We start from the raw sequence: 14,406 nt of genomic DNA on the forward strand, positions 1-14,406 counted from the left end.
ATATATATATATATATATATATATATATATATATATATATAATTGAGATAAGCATAAGCTTCAAAAACTCTCATAAAGATGCTGCATAAACTGACTTTAAATGTCCTTTAAAGGTAAGTTTTGAAAGTACTGTAGCAAGAAAACATAGCTTATTATAATGCGGTGGCTACTCGTCATGCTGCCTTCAAACTGCAACTTGGTTGTACTTTCATTCTGATAAGCTCCTAGCAAACACAGGGGGCAGTCTAATCCTATTATGGATCTTTCTTCCTTACACACAGGGTATCTTTTTCCTTATCACTAGGATTCTTCCCACAGGAGTTCCCCCCTCCGTGCACAGAGTCATGTGCATGCTCAAAATTACACATATATGTGCAGAGGTAGATGTATGCTTTGCTGTGCACAGGGGAAAGACACACTTTTCCTTTTAATATTTCCTATGGTCTGATGATAGAAACCTAAGTAGCCCGTCTATAGCGAGTGGGTGTTCTATTGCATCATTGCTGTATCTTTTGAGTCCAACAGAAATGCCTAAAAAGTCTTATTTTTTTGTTGGAGTGGAAGATTCTCTTCTTATTCCCAAGTACAAGGGATTGCAAGTAGGCAGGAAGAAAGGCTAAGCGGTTTATTGCCAACATCATGAAGTTCTTTATTCTTCCCTGTAGTTCTTGCATTACCCTTACTCCTTAAAATGCAACATAAACACATTTGAGCTAATCTGAAATTAATGTTCAAGCGATTTTATACAACTAAAACACGCAGCATTTGCCTCTCATGCTCCTTCGTCCTTCCCTCCCCACACTTCCTCAAAAGATGAAAGAAGCTGAAAACGAAGTAAAAGATTATGGCAGACGGGTTTTGTTGTGTGTATGTCTGGGTAAGTTGTGGGGGGTTGGCATTCCAGGGATTTGAAAAGAAAAAACCAAGATGCCATAAATCTAACTGACCACTGAATGTCACTGTTTCTCCATGCTTACAGAGGCAGAAGGGAATTTGCCTGGTAGAGTAAAACAGGGTTCTTAAGGTAGAAACTTTGGGGACTCCCTACCTGCCCAGAGCCAGAAAGAGAGAAGATTTTTGTCTAGATTCTCACAATTTTAAAGTTCAGTGAAACCAATAAAGGTATTAACTGCATTTTTATTTTATGTGTCCAGCACTCCAAAAAGTGAGGAAGTCATGAAGGCTGAGACAACGTTCCTTCAAGGGATGTTTCCTCCCTTTGAAGATGTGAAACAGAAGGTATGATGATCTCTCTCTCTCTCTTTCTCTCTCTCTCTCTGTCTTGATACAGTGAGGTACTACTGCTGCCTCACAAAACACAGCCACTCTGAGGTGTAGAATTTGTGGGTTCTGCGAGCCACAACTGCCGAACATCTCTCCTTGGCAGAGTATGTCTCATTGATCAAATGAAGCCAAAAGTTTCCAACCTGATCAAAAAGGAGGGACTTGTTTGTGAGCAGAGATGATGGAATCATCTGCCACCACCCTCAGACATCTCCTTTCCCTCCGAGTTTCGCTACCATCCTCACATTAGTTGAGTGGAGTGAGAGATAGATTTTTCACAACAATAATATGTTATTGCAAACGATCCCTGATGTAATGCAAACTAGTTTAAGATAGTTTAGTATTAAAGGAGTAATTTCTTTCTTTCTTTCTTTCTTTCTCTTTCTTTCTTTCTTTCTTTCTTTCTTTCTTTCTTTCTTTCTTTCTTTCTTTCTTTCTTTCTTTCTTTCTTTCTTTCTTTCTTTCTTTCTTTCTTTATTTATTTATTTATTTATTTATTTATTTATTTATTTATTTGTACCCCGCCTATCTGGTCTTGCGACCACTCTAGGCGGCTTCCAATGCAACATAAAACAACTAATAAAAATAACACAAGAATTTACAAGACAGGAAAACAGAGTGAAGAATAAATAAAGAAAAGAAAAAGAAAAGGTTCAAGTATTGCCTGGAGGGAAGGACTGAATAAACACCCATGTTTTCAATTGATTTTTAAAGATACCCAGCATGGGGGCTGCGCGAATCTCAGGAGGGAGATTGTTCCAGAGGCGAGGAGCTACCGCCGAGAAGGCCCAATTTTGAGTTTTCTCCTTCCGGGCCTCTCTTGGTGTCAGGCTCCTCAGCCTCACCTCCTGACTCGCTCCGGTAATCCGGGTAGACCCATTCGGTTTACCAAAGATCTTGGGGGTGGGGGGAAGAGGGGGAGGGAGGGAGAGAATTGGATTAACATAATTGCCTTTAATGTCTGAACTCTCCTTGAGGAGATGACTATGGGGAGGACATGATGAGAACCTGCACTTCTGCTATCTACTCAGCTGCTGCTGCTTCCTCCTGATGAATGTTTCCAAGTCTACATCCATCTCTAGCTTAGGATAACTGCCTTCTCCTGGCTCTTTCCTTGATAAGCCATCTCTGGATTTTTTAAAAAAGGCTTATAATAGCTTTTTAGGGATAACTTGTTCATCTTAAATTTGCTGCTCATACATCCCAAGTGTCCTGATTATGAAGACCATCTGTGGTTTTGAAGTTGCCCTTAGTTACTCCTGCTCTGTTGTTCGTCTTCGGATTTGTCCACTGCCCGGATTTCTTTGGTAAATGGTCGGGACCCCTGGTGAAGGGAGTGCCATGTTGTTAAGGGCACTTTATTACTGTGTTCCTACAAACTATCAGTTCTAGGCCAAACTATGTTTTTTGCATCACACACATATACTGTTGTACAGACAGATGTTGCAGCAATCTTTAGTTACATTTGTCCCCCCCCTTTTTTTATCTGTTTCTGTATATATGTACATTCTCAAAGGTGATGTCAGAAAAAGAGCCAAAGTGAAGGGGGCAAAAAAGATTTACAAGGCAGCAACTTATCAGAAATGGGAGGATAAATCATCCCACAATGGTGCAGGACGTTCAGGATGGAGCAGTCTTTCCACCGAACAAAGCAAGAGCAAACCAGTTTCCAGTTTTGGTGCCCTGCTAATCTTGTGATTATGGCATTTCCTTCAGACTACTTATGACAGACAGAGATTCACTAGTGTGGGAACAACCTTTGCAATGTCACAAGACTGCCAGTTCTCCCACAAGTTCACAATTGCCTTCACACACTTCCCAAGATGGGTGAACAACATTTTCCAAAGTTGAAGATAGGCCCATTGAACCCTGTCTGGGGCCTATCATCTCTCGCCCATGATAACATTTTGTGGATACGGATAATGTGAAAAGGGTGGAGGCGTTGACTGATGTGAAAACCATCCTTGCCACTGCTTTTCACAGAGTACTTGTTGGTGTAGGTACAGACAAGTCAGCCTCCTCAAGCAGCTGATTTAAAATGTCATGACAGAGCAGTTAATTGTTACCTATTTGGAGTGTCATTGCATTTTTTGCTTCCAAATAAGTGAATAGCTGCTTGTTGGATTTTCTGACTTAAGTGCCAAAACAGTTTGCTGGCTTTGAATATTATGTACCTCATCGTCATCATTCCATTGTTTAGTCGTCTCCGACTCTTCGTGACCCCATGGACCAGACCACGCCAGGCCTTTCTATCTTCCACTGCCTCCCGGAGTTGTATCAAATTCATGTTGGTTGCTTCGATGACACTGTCCAACCATCTCATCCTCTGTTGTCCCCTTCTCCTCTTGCCTTCACACTTTCCCAACACCAAGGTCTTTTCCAAGGAGTCTTCTCTTCTCATGAGATGGCTAAAGTATTGGAGCCTCAGCTTCAGGATCTGTCCTTCCAGTGAGCACTCAGGGTTGATTTCCTTTAGAATGGATAGGTTTGTTCTCCTTGTAGTCCAGGGGATTCTCAAGAGCCTCCTCCAGCACCACAATTCAAAGGCATCAGTTCTTCGGCGGTCAGCCTTCTTTATGGTCCAGCTCTCACTTCCATGCATTGTGTACCTACCAGGGTAATAAAAATGGCTTGCTGTTGTCCTTCAGGTAGTAAAATCACTTCAGTTGGCCCTGCTCTTTTTTAGTCACCAGCTGCATAACCTCTGAGTAAGGCCTCCAAAGATGAGCAGATTCATGTGGGAAAAGGGCCCTTCCTTCCTTTCTTAGCATAAAGAAGGGTCCCACTAGATGGTACATTGATTGTGTTTACCCCAAAGCTCTCGCAAGAGGCTGAAAGATGGCTGCTTATCGGTGTATTTATCATAGCATGTGATTTTCCTCACCTGTGTATCTTGCCTGATTTGCTTTGTGACAGGTCACTGGAAAGTAAACACGGGCTTAATTTGCTAGTCTGGTTACTGAGGTCCGATCTCTGAGGAAATCGTATTATTAAAAGGAGAAACTGAATGAGGCCGAATGCCTCGTTCGACCGTCAATATAAAGTTCTTCAAAGCAATCAGCTTTCTCAAGGTCTCAGTAAAAATATTTAAGAAGCTGTCCCCTCCCACCGTGCAATGAGTTGAAAGTCTTCTGCTTTCATCTGCATTTTGTATTTGTGTGTCAGGGTCAGGAAGGGCGCTAAAGTGTCTTTGACGCAGAAGCTGGCTGTGCAAAGCATTGGCTGGCTATCCCCTACTGATGTCACACAGAAATGCTCCTCTCCCAGTTGTCCCCCCCCCAATTAACCAGGCACTGAATGAACAGACAGATGGACTCACCCCTTGGAAACTAATGAAATCCAATGTGGACAGCCCTCCCTGAGCACAGAGTAGAACAACAATGGGCAGCGTCGGAGCTTGTTGTCCATTCTCTGATGCTCATACCTGTTTTTCAACCGAGAGGCTGGAAGCAAAGTGGGCTCCCTGGTTGTACACTGCGGTGTGTGTCCATCCATCCTGCATCTGATTTTGTTTCAGAAGACAAGCAAGGTTGGGACTGGTTAGTTCTGCGACCAGGGAATGCTAGGGATCTCCAGATAGGGCTAGGATAGGAAAGGACCCTGCCTGAAACCTTGGAGAGCTACTGCCTGCCACAGTGTCCAATACTGGGCCAGCTGGATCAATGGTCTGATTCAGTATAGATTAGGTTCCTAACTTCCTTTCTATGTTCCTCTACCTTCCTGGGCATCATGTCATATTCTTTGAAAATGAAATCTGAGGACCAGTTTGCATGCTGCTTCTGTACAGAAAGAGAAGGGAAACAGTTTCCTCATTTTGTCACTCAAGGCAACTTTGCCAGTTTGCAATGCAGCTGAAACTAACATATGGTGCAGTTTTTATGGTAAAGAAATGGTCTTCTGTGACGAGAAGCTGTCCATAGCAAGCAGGCTCAAGAGCTTCCTTCTCTGTAGTCTGTATGATAAACTAACACTCAGAGGAGTATGTGTGTCCTGTGAAGCAAGAGGCAAAAAAAGAGTGAATCCCTGAGGACTAGAAGTCAGGAATGAATCCAGAGAATCCAAGCTGAAGAATTACTCCCTTTTACTGCCTCCACTATTACTGTATTATCATACAGTTTGAGCTCTTGCTTATGGTGAAGCATTCCAAGGACTGCTATTTCAGGGTTACTTTAGTTCTGTGAAATCCTGTCTTGTTGTGATTATTGGTTTTTGAAGTATTTTAATTTTTTATTATTATTATTTGTGTGCTGTTTTTAGTAGTTTACTCAAGAGCTGAGAATATATATATATATATATATAGATAACCTTTAAATGATTTTTCAGGCAAAAGATGCACTGTTAGTTTACTCAAGAGCTGAGAATATATATATATATATATATATATATATATATATATATATATATATATATATATATATATATATATATATATATATATATATATATATATATATATATATATATTCTGTTCTGGAGAAGAGGACAATAAAAGAAGAAAGATGGAGGAAGAAGAGGATTATTGCAAGTGGTCCCGTCTATGGCCGTGGGGAACACAGTTAATTTGTATTTTGGTTTATGTATTTTATTTTTATGTTTATGTTGTAGTTAAAATAAAAAACAAACAAACATTTATTTAAAAAAAGAAAAGAAAAATCATTTCAAGGGAGATGCAAATCTTCCACACATGCTCATGCGTACAGACACACACATATACATACGTGGAGGTGCGCCCTCTGCCTGCATCCATGTGTGCACAGGCTCTCACATATTATCCCACGGGTTCCCCAAGACCCCCTTTTCCAGTGCTCTGCAGAGTCTCATCCAAAGCAGCAGAGACAGCTCTCAGCTAAGAAGCGGACGGTGTGGTAATACACATAACTTCTCTAGCAGGATTATCCCTCCTGTATTATGGAAGATTTGGTGGGCCCAGGAAGGCTCTGCACCTGTTCTAAGATTTGTAACTATAGGTTGAATGGATTACCTCCTCCTGCTTGATTTGCCTGGCGTTCCTCTTAGCTCTGTTGACATGATTTATGTAAATCATAAAATGAATACGTTGACCTCAATTGAGTTCTCACTTGATTTCATGTCATGTGAAAGAAGGGGATGCTCATGCAGGCAGTAGTCGAGGGTGTAGGCGGAGGGTGTCGGCAGGCATATTCGCTTCTTCATCGCCATGAATGTGCTTTTCTTCCCGGCTGGTGCACAAACCGAGGCTGCGAGGAGGCCCGCTGTTGCCCCCGACATGTGTTATGTTTTCCTTTCCATCCCACAGTTCCCCTTTCGTCTTGCCCTTACTGTCAGTGAACTTGTCAGCAACTCTCCTCCTCGCAGCAGGAGGGGAAGGAAAAGAGGTAGGCAGGAAGGAGAACTCCATTTGCTGCCATTTCCAGCACAATGCTTTGGCTAAGGAACAAAGGAGGCTAAGAAAAAAGGAGCCGGTTTGCTCTGCTGGCAGAGGCTGAATGCCTCGTTCCTGGGGCCCCCTGTGCGGCTTCTGATCTCCGCATGAACAAGGGTGACTAGTCAGTTCCCTGGATGGATGACTTCTGGCTGTCAGCACCCGTTAACGCCGCCATAATTAGTCCTTTTGCAGATGACTTGGTTTTGCTTTTGCAGCTTATTTATTAAGAGGCTTCCATCTTATCTATTTGCTTTTTTCTCTCCTTCTTTTGCATCGGTTATTAAAAGCAGTAGGCCGTCCTCCCTGTTGTTCCACCAGACACAAAGCATCCTTTCTGTGCTGGTGTCCACATGTTTGTGGACTTCGACTGGAATGGATGTAATAACACAGAAGAGCAGGATCTGTTTCTTTTTCTTCCAAATGTGCCAGATTTCCTCCTCTTCTTTGTTATATGCTCAAAGCTCAGAAAGGTTGAGGTTTTGTTTTTCAGACTACAACTCCCAGAATCTCCCAGCTAACATGGTCAAAATCTCAGGCTTCCAGTCCGTGAGTCTGTCGACATCACTATTGAAAGAAAAGGAAGTGGATGTATGAGCAATCGGATGAGCTATCTCAAGGAAAAGTGTCTCTCTTTCTGAGCCTGCCCAGCCTTTCTCTCATCCCCACCACCTTCACCGGTGCGTTTGATGGGGACACAGGAGAGGAACTTCTTTGTTGCTGCATCCAGTCTCTGGAACTCCCTCCCACAGGAGGCTAGGCTGGGCCGATCTTTGCTGCCATTCCGCAAGCCTTTCTTTCAGATAGGCTTTTCCTTAGTGACCAGGGTTTTAAATGGAGTGCTATGCTTTGTTGCTTTTGAATCTGGTTTTGGTGTTGATTTTGTTTACTTTTTTTTTTTTAGTGTGGTACTTGTTTGATTCTTTTAAATATTTGTACACTTATTTATTTGTTTTTAGCTTTTAAATGTTGTCTTTTAATGATGTAAGCTACCTAGGGCCCTTTTAAAGGAGAAAGCAAGGTAAAAATATCCTAAATCAATTATTAATACATATGAGCTATTCTCTCTCAAAATTGCATAGAATGCATCTGCACTACAGGTTATAGAAGTCTGATAGCTCGTTAACTGTCATGGCCCCATCCAACAAAATCCTGCGGCTTGTAGTTTGGCACAGTACTTAGAATTTTCTGCTGGAGACCTCTCATGCACTCACCCTAGAACATTCTAGTACAGGATTTGAAGTTACCTCAGCAAACAATAAATGCCAGGATTCCATAGAAAGGAGCTAGTTAGTGAAACCAATCCTCTATGACTATGTTGTATAGATACATGAATTTTCCCCGCTTCGGTGTACAGCACAAGCGCTCCCACACCTAGAAATTCTGCCTTCCTGTGGTATTTTCCAACTGAAGCGAAATGATTTTTCAGTGTGACAAGCTTGAAGAAAATTTTACTGGCAGTTGATTCCTTTGGGTGAATTGGGGGCTCCCTCAAATGGGGGCTGAGTATAGCCTGGGCCTCATATGAGGCCCAGTCTATACTCAGCCAGCCCATTTCTACCTGACTCCTTATCAGAGGGCCTTGCCTGTGTTTCCTTCCTGTGGAACACCTATTACTTTGTGTGAGTACCTCACACTACGTATGTATGTGTGTTGGTGGTGGCGGGAAACGGAAAATGCGGAATGAGCCACAGTCAGATAAACTTCATGGTTCAGTCTTCTGCGGCTGCCTCCTTTTCTGTTGCCTGGCTTAATTCCTTTGGAGGAGGGTCTCTGGGCTCAAGGGGGACCCCAGAAGTCCTGCCTTCTGCTTTGAAAAAAATTGCCCTTTTAATTGCAAGGGCTGAAATAAAGGAAGTGCCTTTGTTTTTGTCCATCTAGCCCACTGTTATTTGCTCTGATAGCTGTCCAGGACCTGAGGCAGAGATAGACTTTTCTCATCATCTTCTACAGTTTGCTATCTTTCTCACTAGGCTTCCTCAGTTGGAAGGCCGGCTGTGGTGAGTGTGACACCAGGTTCTGGCAAGTGGAAGGAGTGAAAAGCCTTCCTTCCAACTTTGAAACTGCAGAGAAGATGGGGATTATCATGGTAGCTTGGTCACTGTCCCCACATCCTCCCCAAGGTTGGGAGGAAAATGAGGGAGAGCTTGGAAATCTGTTCTCTTCATCTTTTTAAAACATCTTTTAATTTTTTTTTAACTGCAGAAGAGATGGACGCACAAAAAGGAAGCCTCTGGCAGGCAGGGCTCAGCATGGAAACGTGGATTCCCACTGCTTAGTAGCTGCTGAAACTTACATGCCCCCCATTTTCCTTTCTTACAAGGAAGTGGTGAGGAGGTAGAGATTCCCGCAGCTGCTATTCAGCAAAGATGCTTAACCAGAGTCCCTTTACAGCTTGCTCAGGAGAGGGATTCAAAACCAATCAGCTGGTGCTGAAATACCCCACCTCCTATCCTTTCCACTTTCCCAATGTTTGTTCATTTGTAAATTAATTAATTAATTAATTAATTAATTAATTAAAGGCAGGGGTCCCCAACCTTTTTCACCTCATGCACCGGCTGGGGAAGACAGGGACCCCCCCGCTCATGTGCATGCACAAAAAAGCACACGCTCTCTCGCACAACAACCACATGGTCATGCAAATGCACAAACAGCAGTGTGGCGCTTGCGCAGGCATGCGTGTGCTCATGTGCAAATGGCGGCACTGCACTTGTGTGGGTATGCATGTGCACGCATGTGCAAATCAGCTGTGCAGGGTGAGTGCATGCAGGGGGCACGGCAAGACGTCTGTCTCTGCAGCCCGGTCTGGCTCAGGCCACGGACCGGCACCAGGCTGCAGAGTGGGGGTTGGGGACCTCTGATTTAAGGCATCTGTTTATTTAAAATATTTCAGAGCAGTTTCACAGCATCAAAATGTGCATTAAATGCGATTCTGAAAAGGCAACTTAAACAAACACATGTATAACATGAAATGTAGGATTGCAGAATGAACTCTAATAGACAATGGAAGAAGTGTGCTTCCAATAACCATTAGAAGCTGACTAGCGCTGGTGATTTCCAGATAAGAAGATTGGCTCTATGCCTCCAACACAGGCATAATATGTATGCAATCTGGGACTTCAACCAGTGCCTTGGCTGCTCTGTTCAGCATCAGCTGCCAATTTTGAGCCAGTTTCAAGGGTTTCCCCACACTGAGAGCATTATAATAGCCCAGTCATGAGATTACTGATGTGTAAATCATGGTGGACAAGGTTTCCTTAGTCCAGAAAGGGCACAGATGTCATGTTAACCAACGAGCATGTCAAAGGCACAGAACCAGTCCTTCGGTCAATACAAACCCCATCCAATACCTGAGAACCACTCACCCACAGAATCTCCATCTTACTGGGATTCAGCACTGGGGAGTTATCACTGCATCCTGGCTATATATTCTGGCCATGCATGGGTTCTTTCAATCTTCATGTAAGATGGGAATCTGGCTAGTTGTCATCAACACACTGTTGACATCTTACCCCAAAGCTCCTAAAGCTTGGCCTCAGTGATTTCATATAGATGTGGAGCACTGGGGACATGATAGTACTTTTTGCCACTCCATAGCATCACTGTCCATGGAGTTTTCTTGGCAGAGAATCAGGAGTGGCTTGCCAATTCTTGCTCTAGGTGGACCACATTTAGTCAGAACTCTCCACTATGACCTGTCCATCTTGAGTGGCCCTGCACGGGATAACCCATAGCTTCTCTGAGTTACTTAAGCCCTTTTGCCATGACAAGGCAGTGATCCATGAAGGGGATAAACAAAAGGCTAAAAGATATGATGCTGGAAGATGAGCCTCTCAGGTCAGAAGGCGTCCAACATGCTACTGAGGAAGAGCGGAGGACAAGCACAAGTAGCTCCAGAGCTAATGAAGTGGTTGGGCCAAAGCCAAAAGGACACTCAGCTGTGGACGTGCCTGGAAGTGAAAGGAAAGTCCGATGCTGCAAAGAAAAATACTGCACCGGAGCCTGGAATGTAAGATCTACAGTATGAACCATGGTAAGCTGGATATGGTCAAATATGAGATGGCAATAATTGACATCCTGGGCATCAGTGAACTAAAATGGATGGGAATGGGCGAATTCAATTCAGACGATTATATCTACTATTGTGGGCAAGAATCCCGTAGAAGAAATGGAGTAGCCCTCATAGTCAACAAAAGAGTGGGAAAAGCTGTACTGGGATACAATCTAAAAAATGATAGAATTATTTCAATATGAATCCAGGGCAGACCTTTCAACATCACAGCAATCCAAGTTTATGCACCAACCATGGATGCTGAAGCAGCTGAAATTGACCAATTCTATGAAGATTTACAACACCTTCTAGAACTGACACCAAAAAAGATGTTGTTCTCATTATAGGGGACTGGAATGCTAAAGTAGGAGTCAAGAGATAAAAGGAACAACAGGTAAGTTTGGCCTTGGAGTTCAAAACGAAGCAGGGCAAAGGCTAATAGAGTTTTGTCAAGAGAACAAGCTGGTCATCACAAACACTCTTTTCCAACAACACAAGAAGCGACTCTACACATGGACATCACCAGATGGGCAATACCGAAATCAGATTGATTATGTTTTCTGCAGCCAAAGATGGAGAAGCTCTATACAGTCAGCAAAAACAAGACCTGGAGCTGACTGTGGCTCTGATCATCAGCTTCTTATAAGCAAAATTCAAGCTTAAACCGAAGAGAGTAGGAAAAACCCCTGGGCCAGTCAGGTGCAATCTAAACCAAATCCCTTATGAATACTCAGTGGAAGTGCAGAATAGATTTAAGGAACTAGATTTGGTGGCCAGAGTGCCTGAACAGCTATGGATGGAGGCTCGTAACATTGTACAGGAGGCAGCAACAAAAACCATATTGTCTCCCTGCTTATTTAACTTATATGCAGAATACATCATGCGAAAGGCTGGACTGGATGAATCCCAGGCTGGAATTAAGATTGCCGGAAGAAATATCAACAACCTCAGATATGCAGATGATACCACTCTGATGGCACCTTAATGAGGGTGAAAGAGGACAGCACAAAAAATGGTCTGAAGCTCAACATCAAAAAAACTAAAATCATGGTCACTCACCTCCTGGCGAATAGAAGGGGAAGATATGGAGGCAAAGACAGATTTTACTTTCTTGGGCTCCGTGATCACTGCAGATGGTGACAGCAGCCCCGAAATTAAAAGACGCCTGCTTCTTGGGAGGAAAGTGATGGCAAACCTCGACAGCATCTTAAAAAGCAGAGACATCACCTTGCCGACAAAGGTCCGCTTAGTCAAATCTATGGTTTTTCCTGTAGTGATGTATGGAAGTGAGAGCTGGACCTTAAAGAAAGCTGACCATCAAAGAATTGATGCCTTTGAATTGTGGTGCTGGAGGAGGCTCTTGAGAGTCCCCTGGACTGCAAGGAGAACAAACCTATCAATTCTAAAGGAAATCAAGGCTGAGTGCTCACTGGAAGGACAGATCCTGAAGCTGAGGCTCCAGTACTTTGGCCACCTGATGAGAAGAGAAGACTCCCTGGAAAAGACCCTGATGTTGGGAAAGTGTGAAGGAAAGAGAAGAAGGGGACGTCAGAGGACGAGATGGTTGGTCAGTGTCATCAAAGTTACCAACATGAATTTAACCAAACTCCAAGAGGCAGTGGAAGACAGGAGGGCCTGGTGTGCTCTGGTCCATGTGGTCATGAAGAGTCAGACACGACTTAATGACTAAACAACAAAAAGCATCACTGTCAGGGCACTGGTGATGCTGGACTGCCAGAAGCCAGTTGTGTAGCTAAAAATGTGTATATCACAGCTAGCAAAATCTAAAGGGGCTGAAAAGTCATGCAGGACTATGACATGGCAATATGTTGTGTTGCCTTAACGGAAATGTAATATCCAGATCATGGGAAGTAATAGTTCTATGTGTCCTGCATTAATCTGGACCAAATCTGGGGCAATGTTATAGATGCCTCGTTTTAAAAGGGTTTTGTCGAGTAAGAGCACATCCTGAGGAAATCAAAGAGGATGCCGTGAGGAACAGTTGAACAACTAGGGTGTATTCAGCTTGAAGAAAAGGTTAAAGGCAAATATGACATCACACAGGGGTCTGGATTAGATATATGGTTTCCGTATATGGTTAAACCCGAATCAGCCCCATGATCAAGACTTTGTGGAACAGTAGTTCAACAATATTTGGGTACTGAAGCAACCTTTGGACTAAATGATCTCCAACATGCCTTCCAACTCTATGATTCTGGGCCACTATTAATTTATTTTAAAAATGGTTCTTAGTTATACAATTGTATCTCACTTTCCCCCGTCAAACAGAGTTTGAAGCAGCTTAGAGTAAAATAATACTGATACAATTAAAATATAAAATGCGTATGAACACTTAATCAAAATTCAGATTTAAGACATACTACCGGGGCGGGGGAGAGAGAGAGAGAGACAGTGCCACATTGTGCAAAAAGCCTGTTTGACATCATACAAGGTTGGTTGCCAAAGACCCTGCAGAAGGAGAACAAGGAGGGGGCTGGGCTAGCTTCCCATGGTAGAGAGTTCCAAAGCCTGGAAGTAGCCACCGAGAAGCTCCTCTCTAATGTTCAGAACAGAAAACTCTCAGAAGGCAGCTCAACCAAAATAAGCCTCCTCCCCCCACCACCAAAAAGAGGACTCTTATAGTAGGCTTATTGTGGTAAGCTTATCCTTTTCTCTATCTGTACATAAATGCACTTCCCAAGTTTCTTTCCAAGTTTTAAGAAGGGACGTTCTGCTTCAGAAAGGATCCATCACTATGCTTTCAGTGCAGAATTGAGTCTGGCTTTTTCATCAGAGAGTGTCATCTCTACACATGTTTGTATTTTAAAACAAATGTTTGTCTATCTTCTGCATCAGTGAAACCTGGTCCTACTAGCATTGTGGCTTTCTGTTGATTCTTGTGGGATCAGAGCAAATACCTAGCATGCAGCTCTGTGGAGAGTTATTTCAAATAAGCAGATGAATAAACGGTTTCAGTTCTAGGGAACAGACAAAAGAAGTGGCAATGCTGAGCACCCGAAGGAAGAGCCTATTAAATCAGATGGACTTCTAAAAGCAGACTCTGTGAGTCCCTCACAGAGAGCCGACCTTCAGAATGCTTTTTGGCTGGTAGCCATTTTGGTGACTGCAGCTTTTTCTGGTAGGTATAGTCTAGACAAATAGAGCTGTGACTTTGCTTCTTTCCCAGTTTCTAGGTGGGCTATCTGGATGTATATCCAGAACAGGTGAAGGAGGAACAAGGCCGCAAACATATTCAGAGAGAGGAAGAGAGAGCAAGAGCAAGAGAGAGATTATATTCATGATGACAAAAATTGTCAGCTTATTGGGGCTATAAAGTTACTGAGGCAAACTAGCAGAGCTGGTGAGGTGCATGGTGACACAAAGGGGGTTCACATACTTAAAAGACTTGTGAAGAGACCGTACAGGCTTTTCTTGCGGCCTCAGGAACTGGTGCTGTGCCCCCACTGTACGCATTTTTAGTGTAGCATGAAAAGGGATTCCATTGTTATACCTGTCTATATCTATAGAACGGCTTCACACAAGGCAGATCTGAAATGGTCTTGGATTTCTCCACATGCAGGGGAGCTTAGCAGCAAGCAGCTTCGTTTCACAGGCCCTGGAGGGCAGACATATGGCCAGCAGTCTTCTTCATGGCAGGCTCCCCTTTGCA

The 14,406-nt window shown here is 43.3% G+C and overlaps 1 long non-coding RNA gene across 1 annotated transcript in view; it reads left to right on the forward strand.

Moving 5' to 3' along the window:
- LOC110074105 (uncharacterized) overlaps positions 1-14,406 on the forward strand; it is a 36,250-nt gene that overhangs the window by 8,647 nt on the left and 13,197 nt on the right. The window contains exon 3 of the long non-coding RNA XR_002299723.3: positions 1,155-1,239. This is a non-coding gene — a long non-coding RNA (uncharacterized LOC110074105). The remainder of the gene's footprint in view (positions 1-1,154; positions 1,240-14,406) is intronic.

The sequence above is a fragment of the Pogona vitticeps genome, chromosome 3 (assembly GCF_051106095.1).
Source record: "Pogona vitticeps strain Pit_001003342236 chromosome 3, PviZW2.1, whole genome shotgun sequence".
In the NCBI taxonomy this organism is placed as follows: Eukaryota; Metazoa; Chordata; class Lepidosauria; order Squamata; family Agamidae; genus Pogona; species Pogona vitticeps.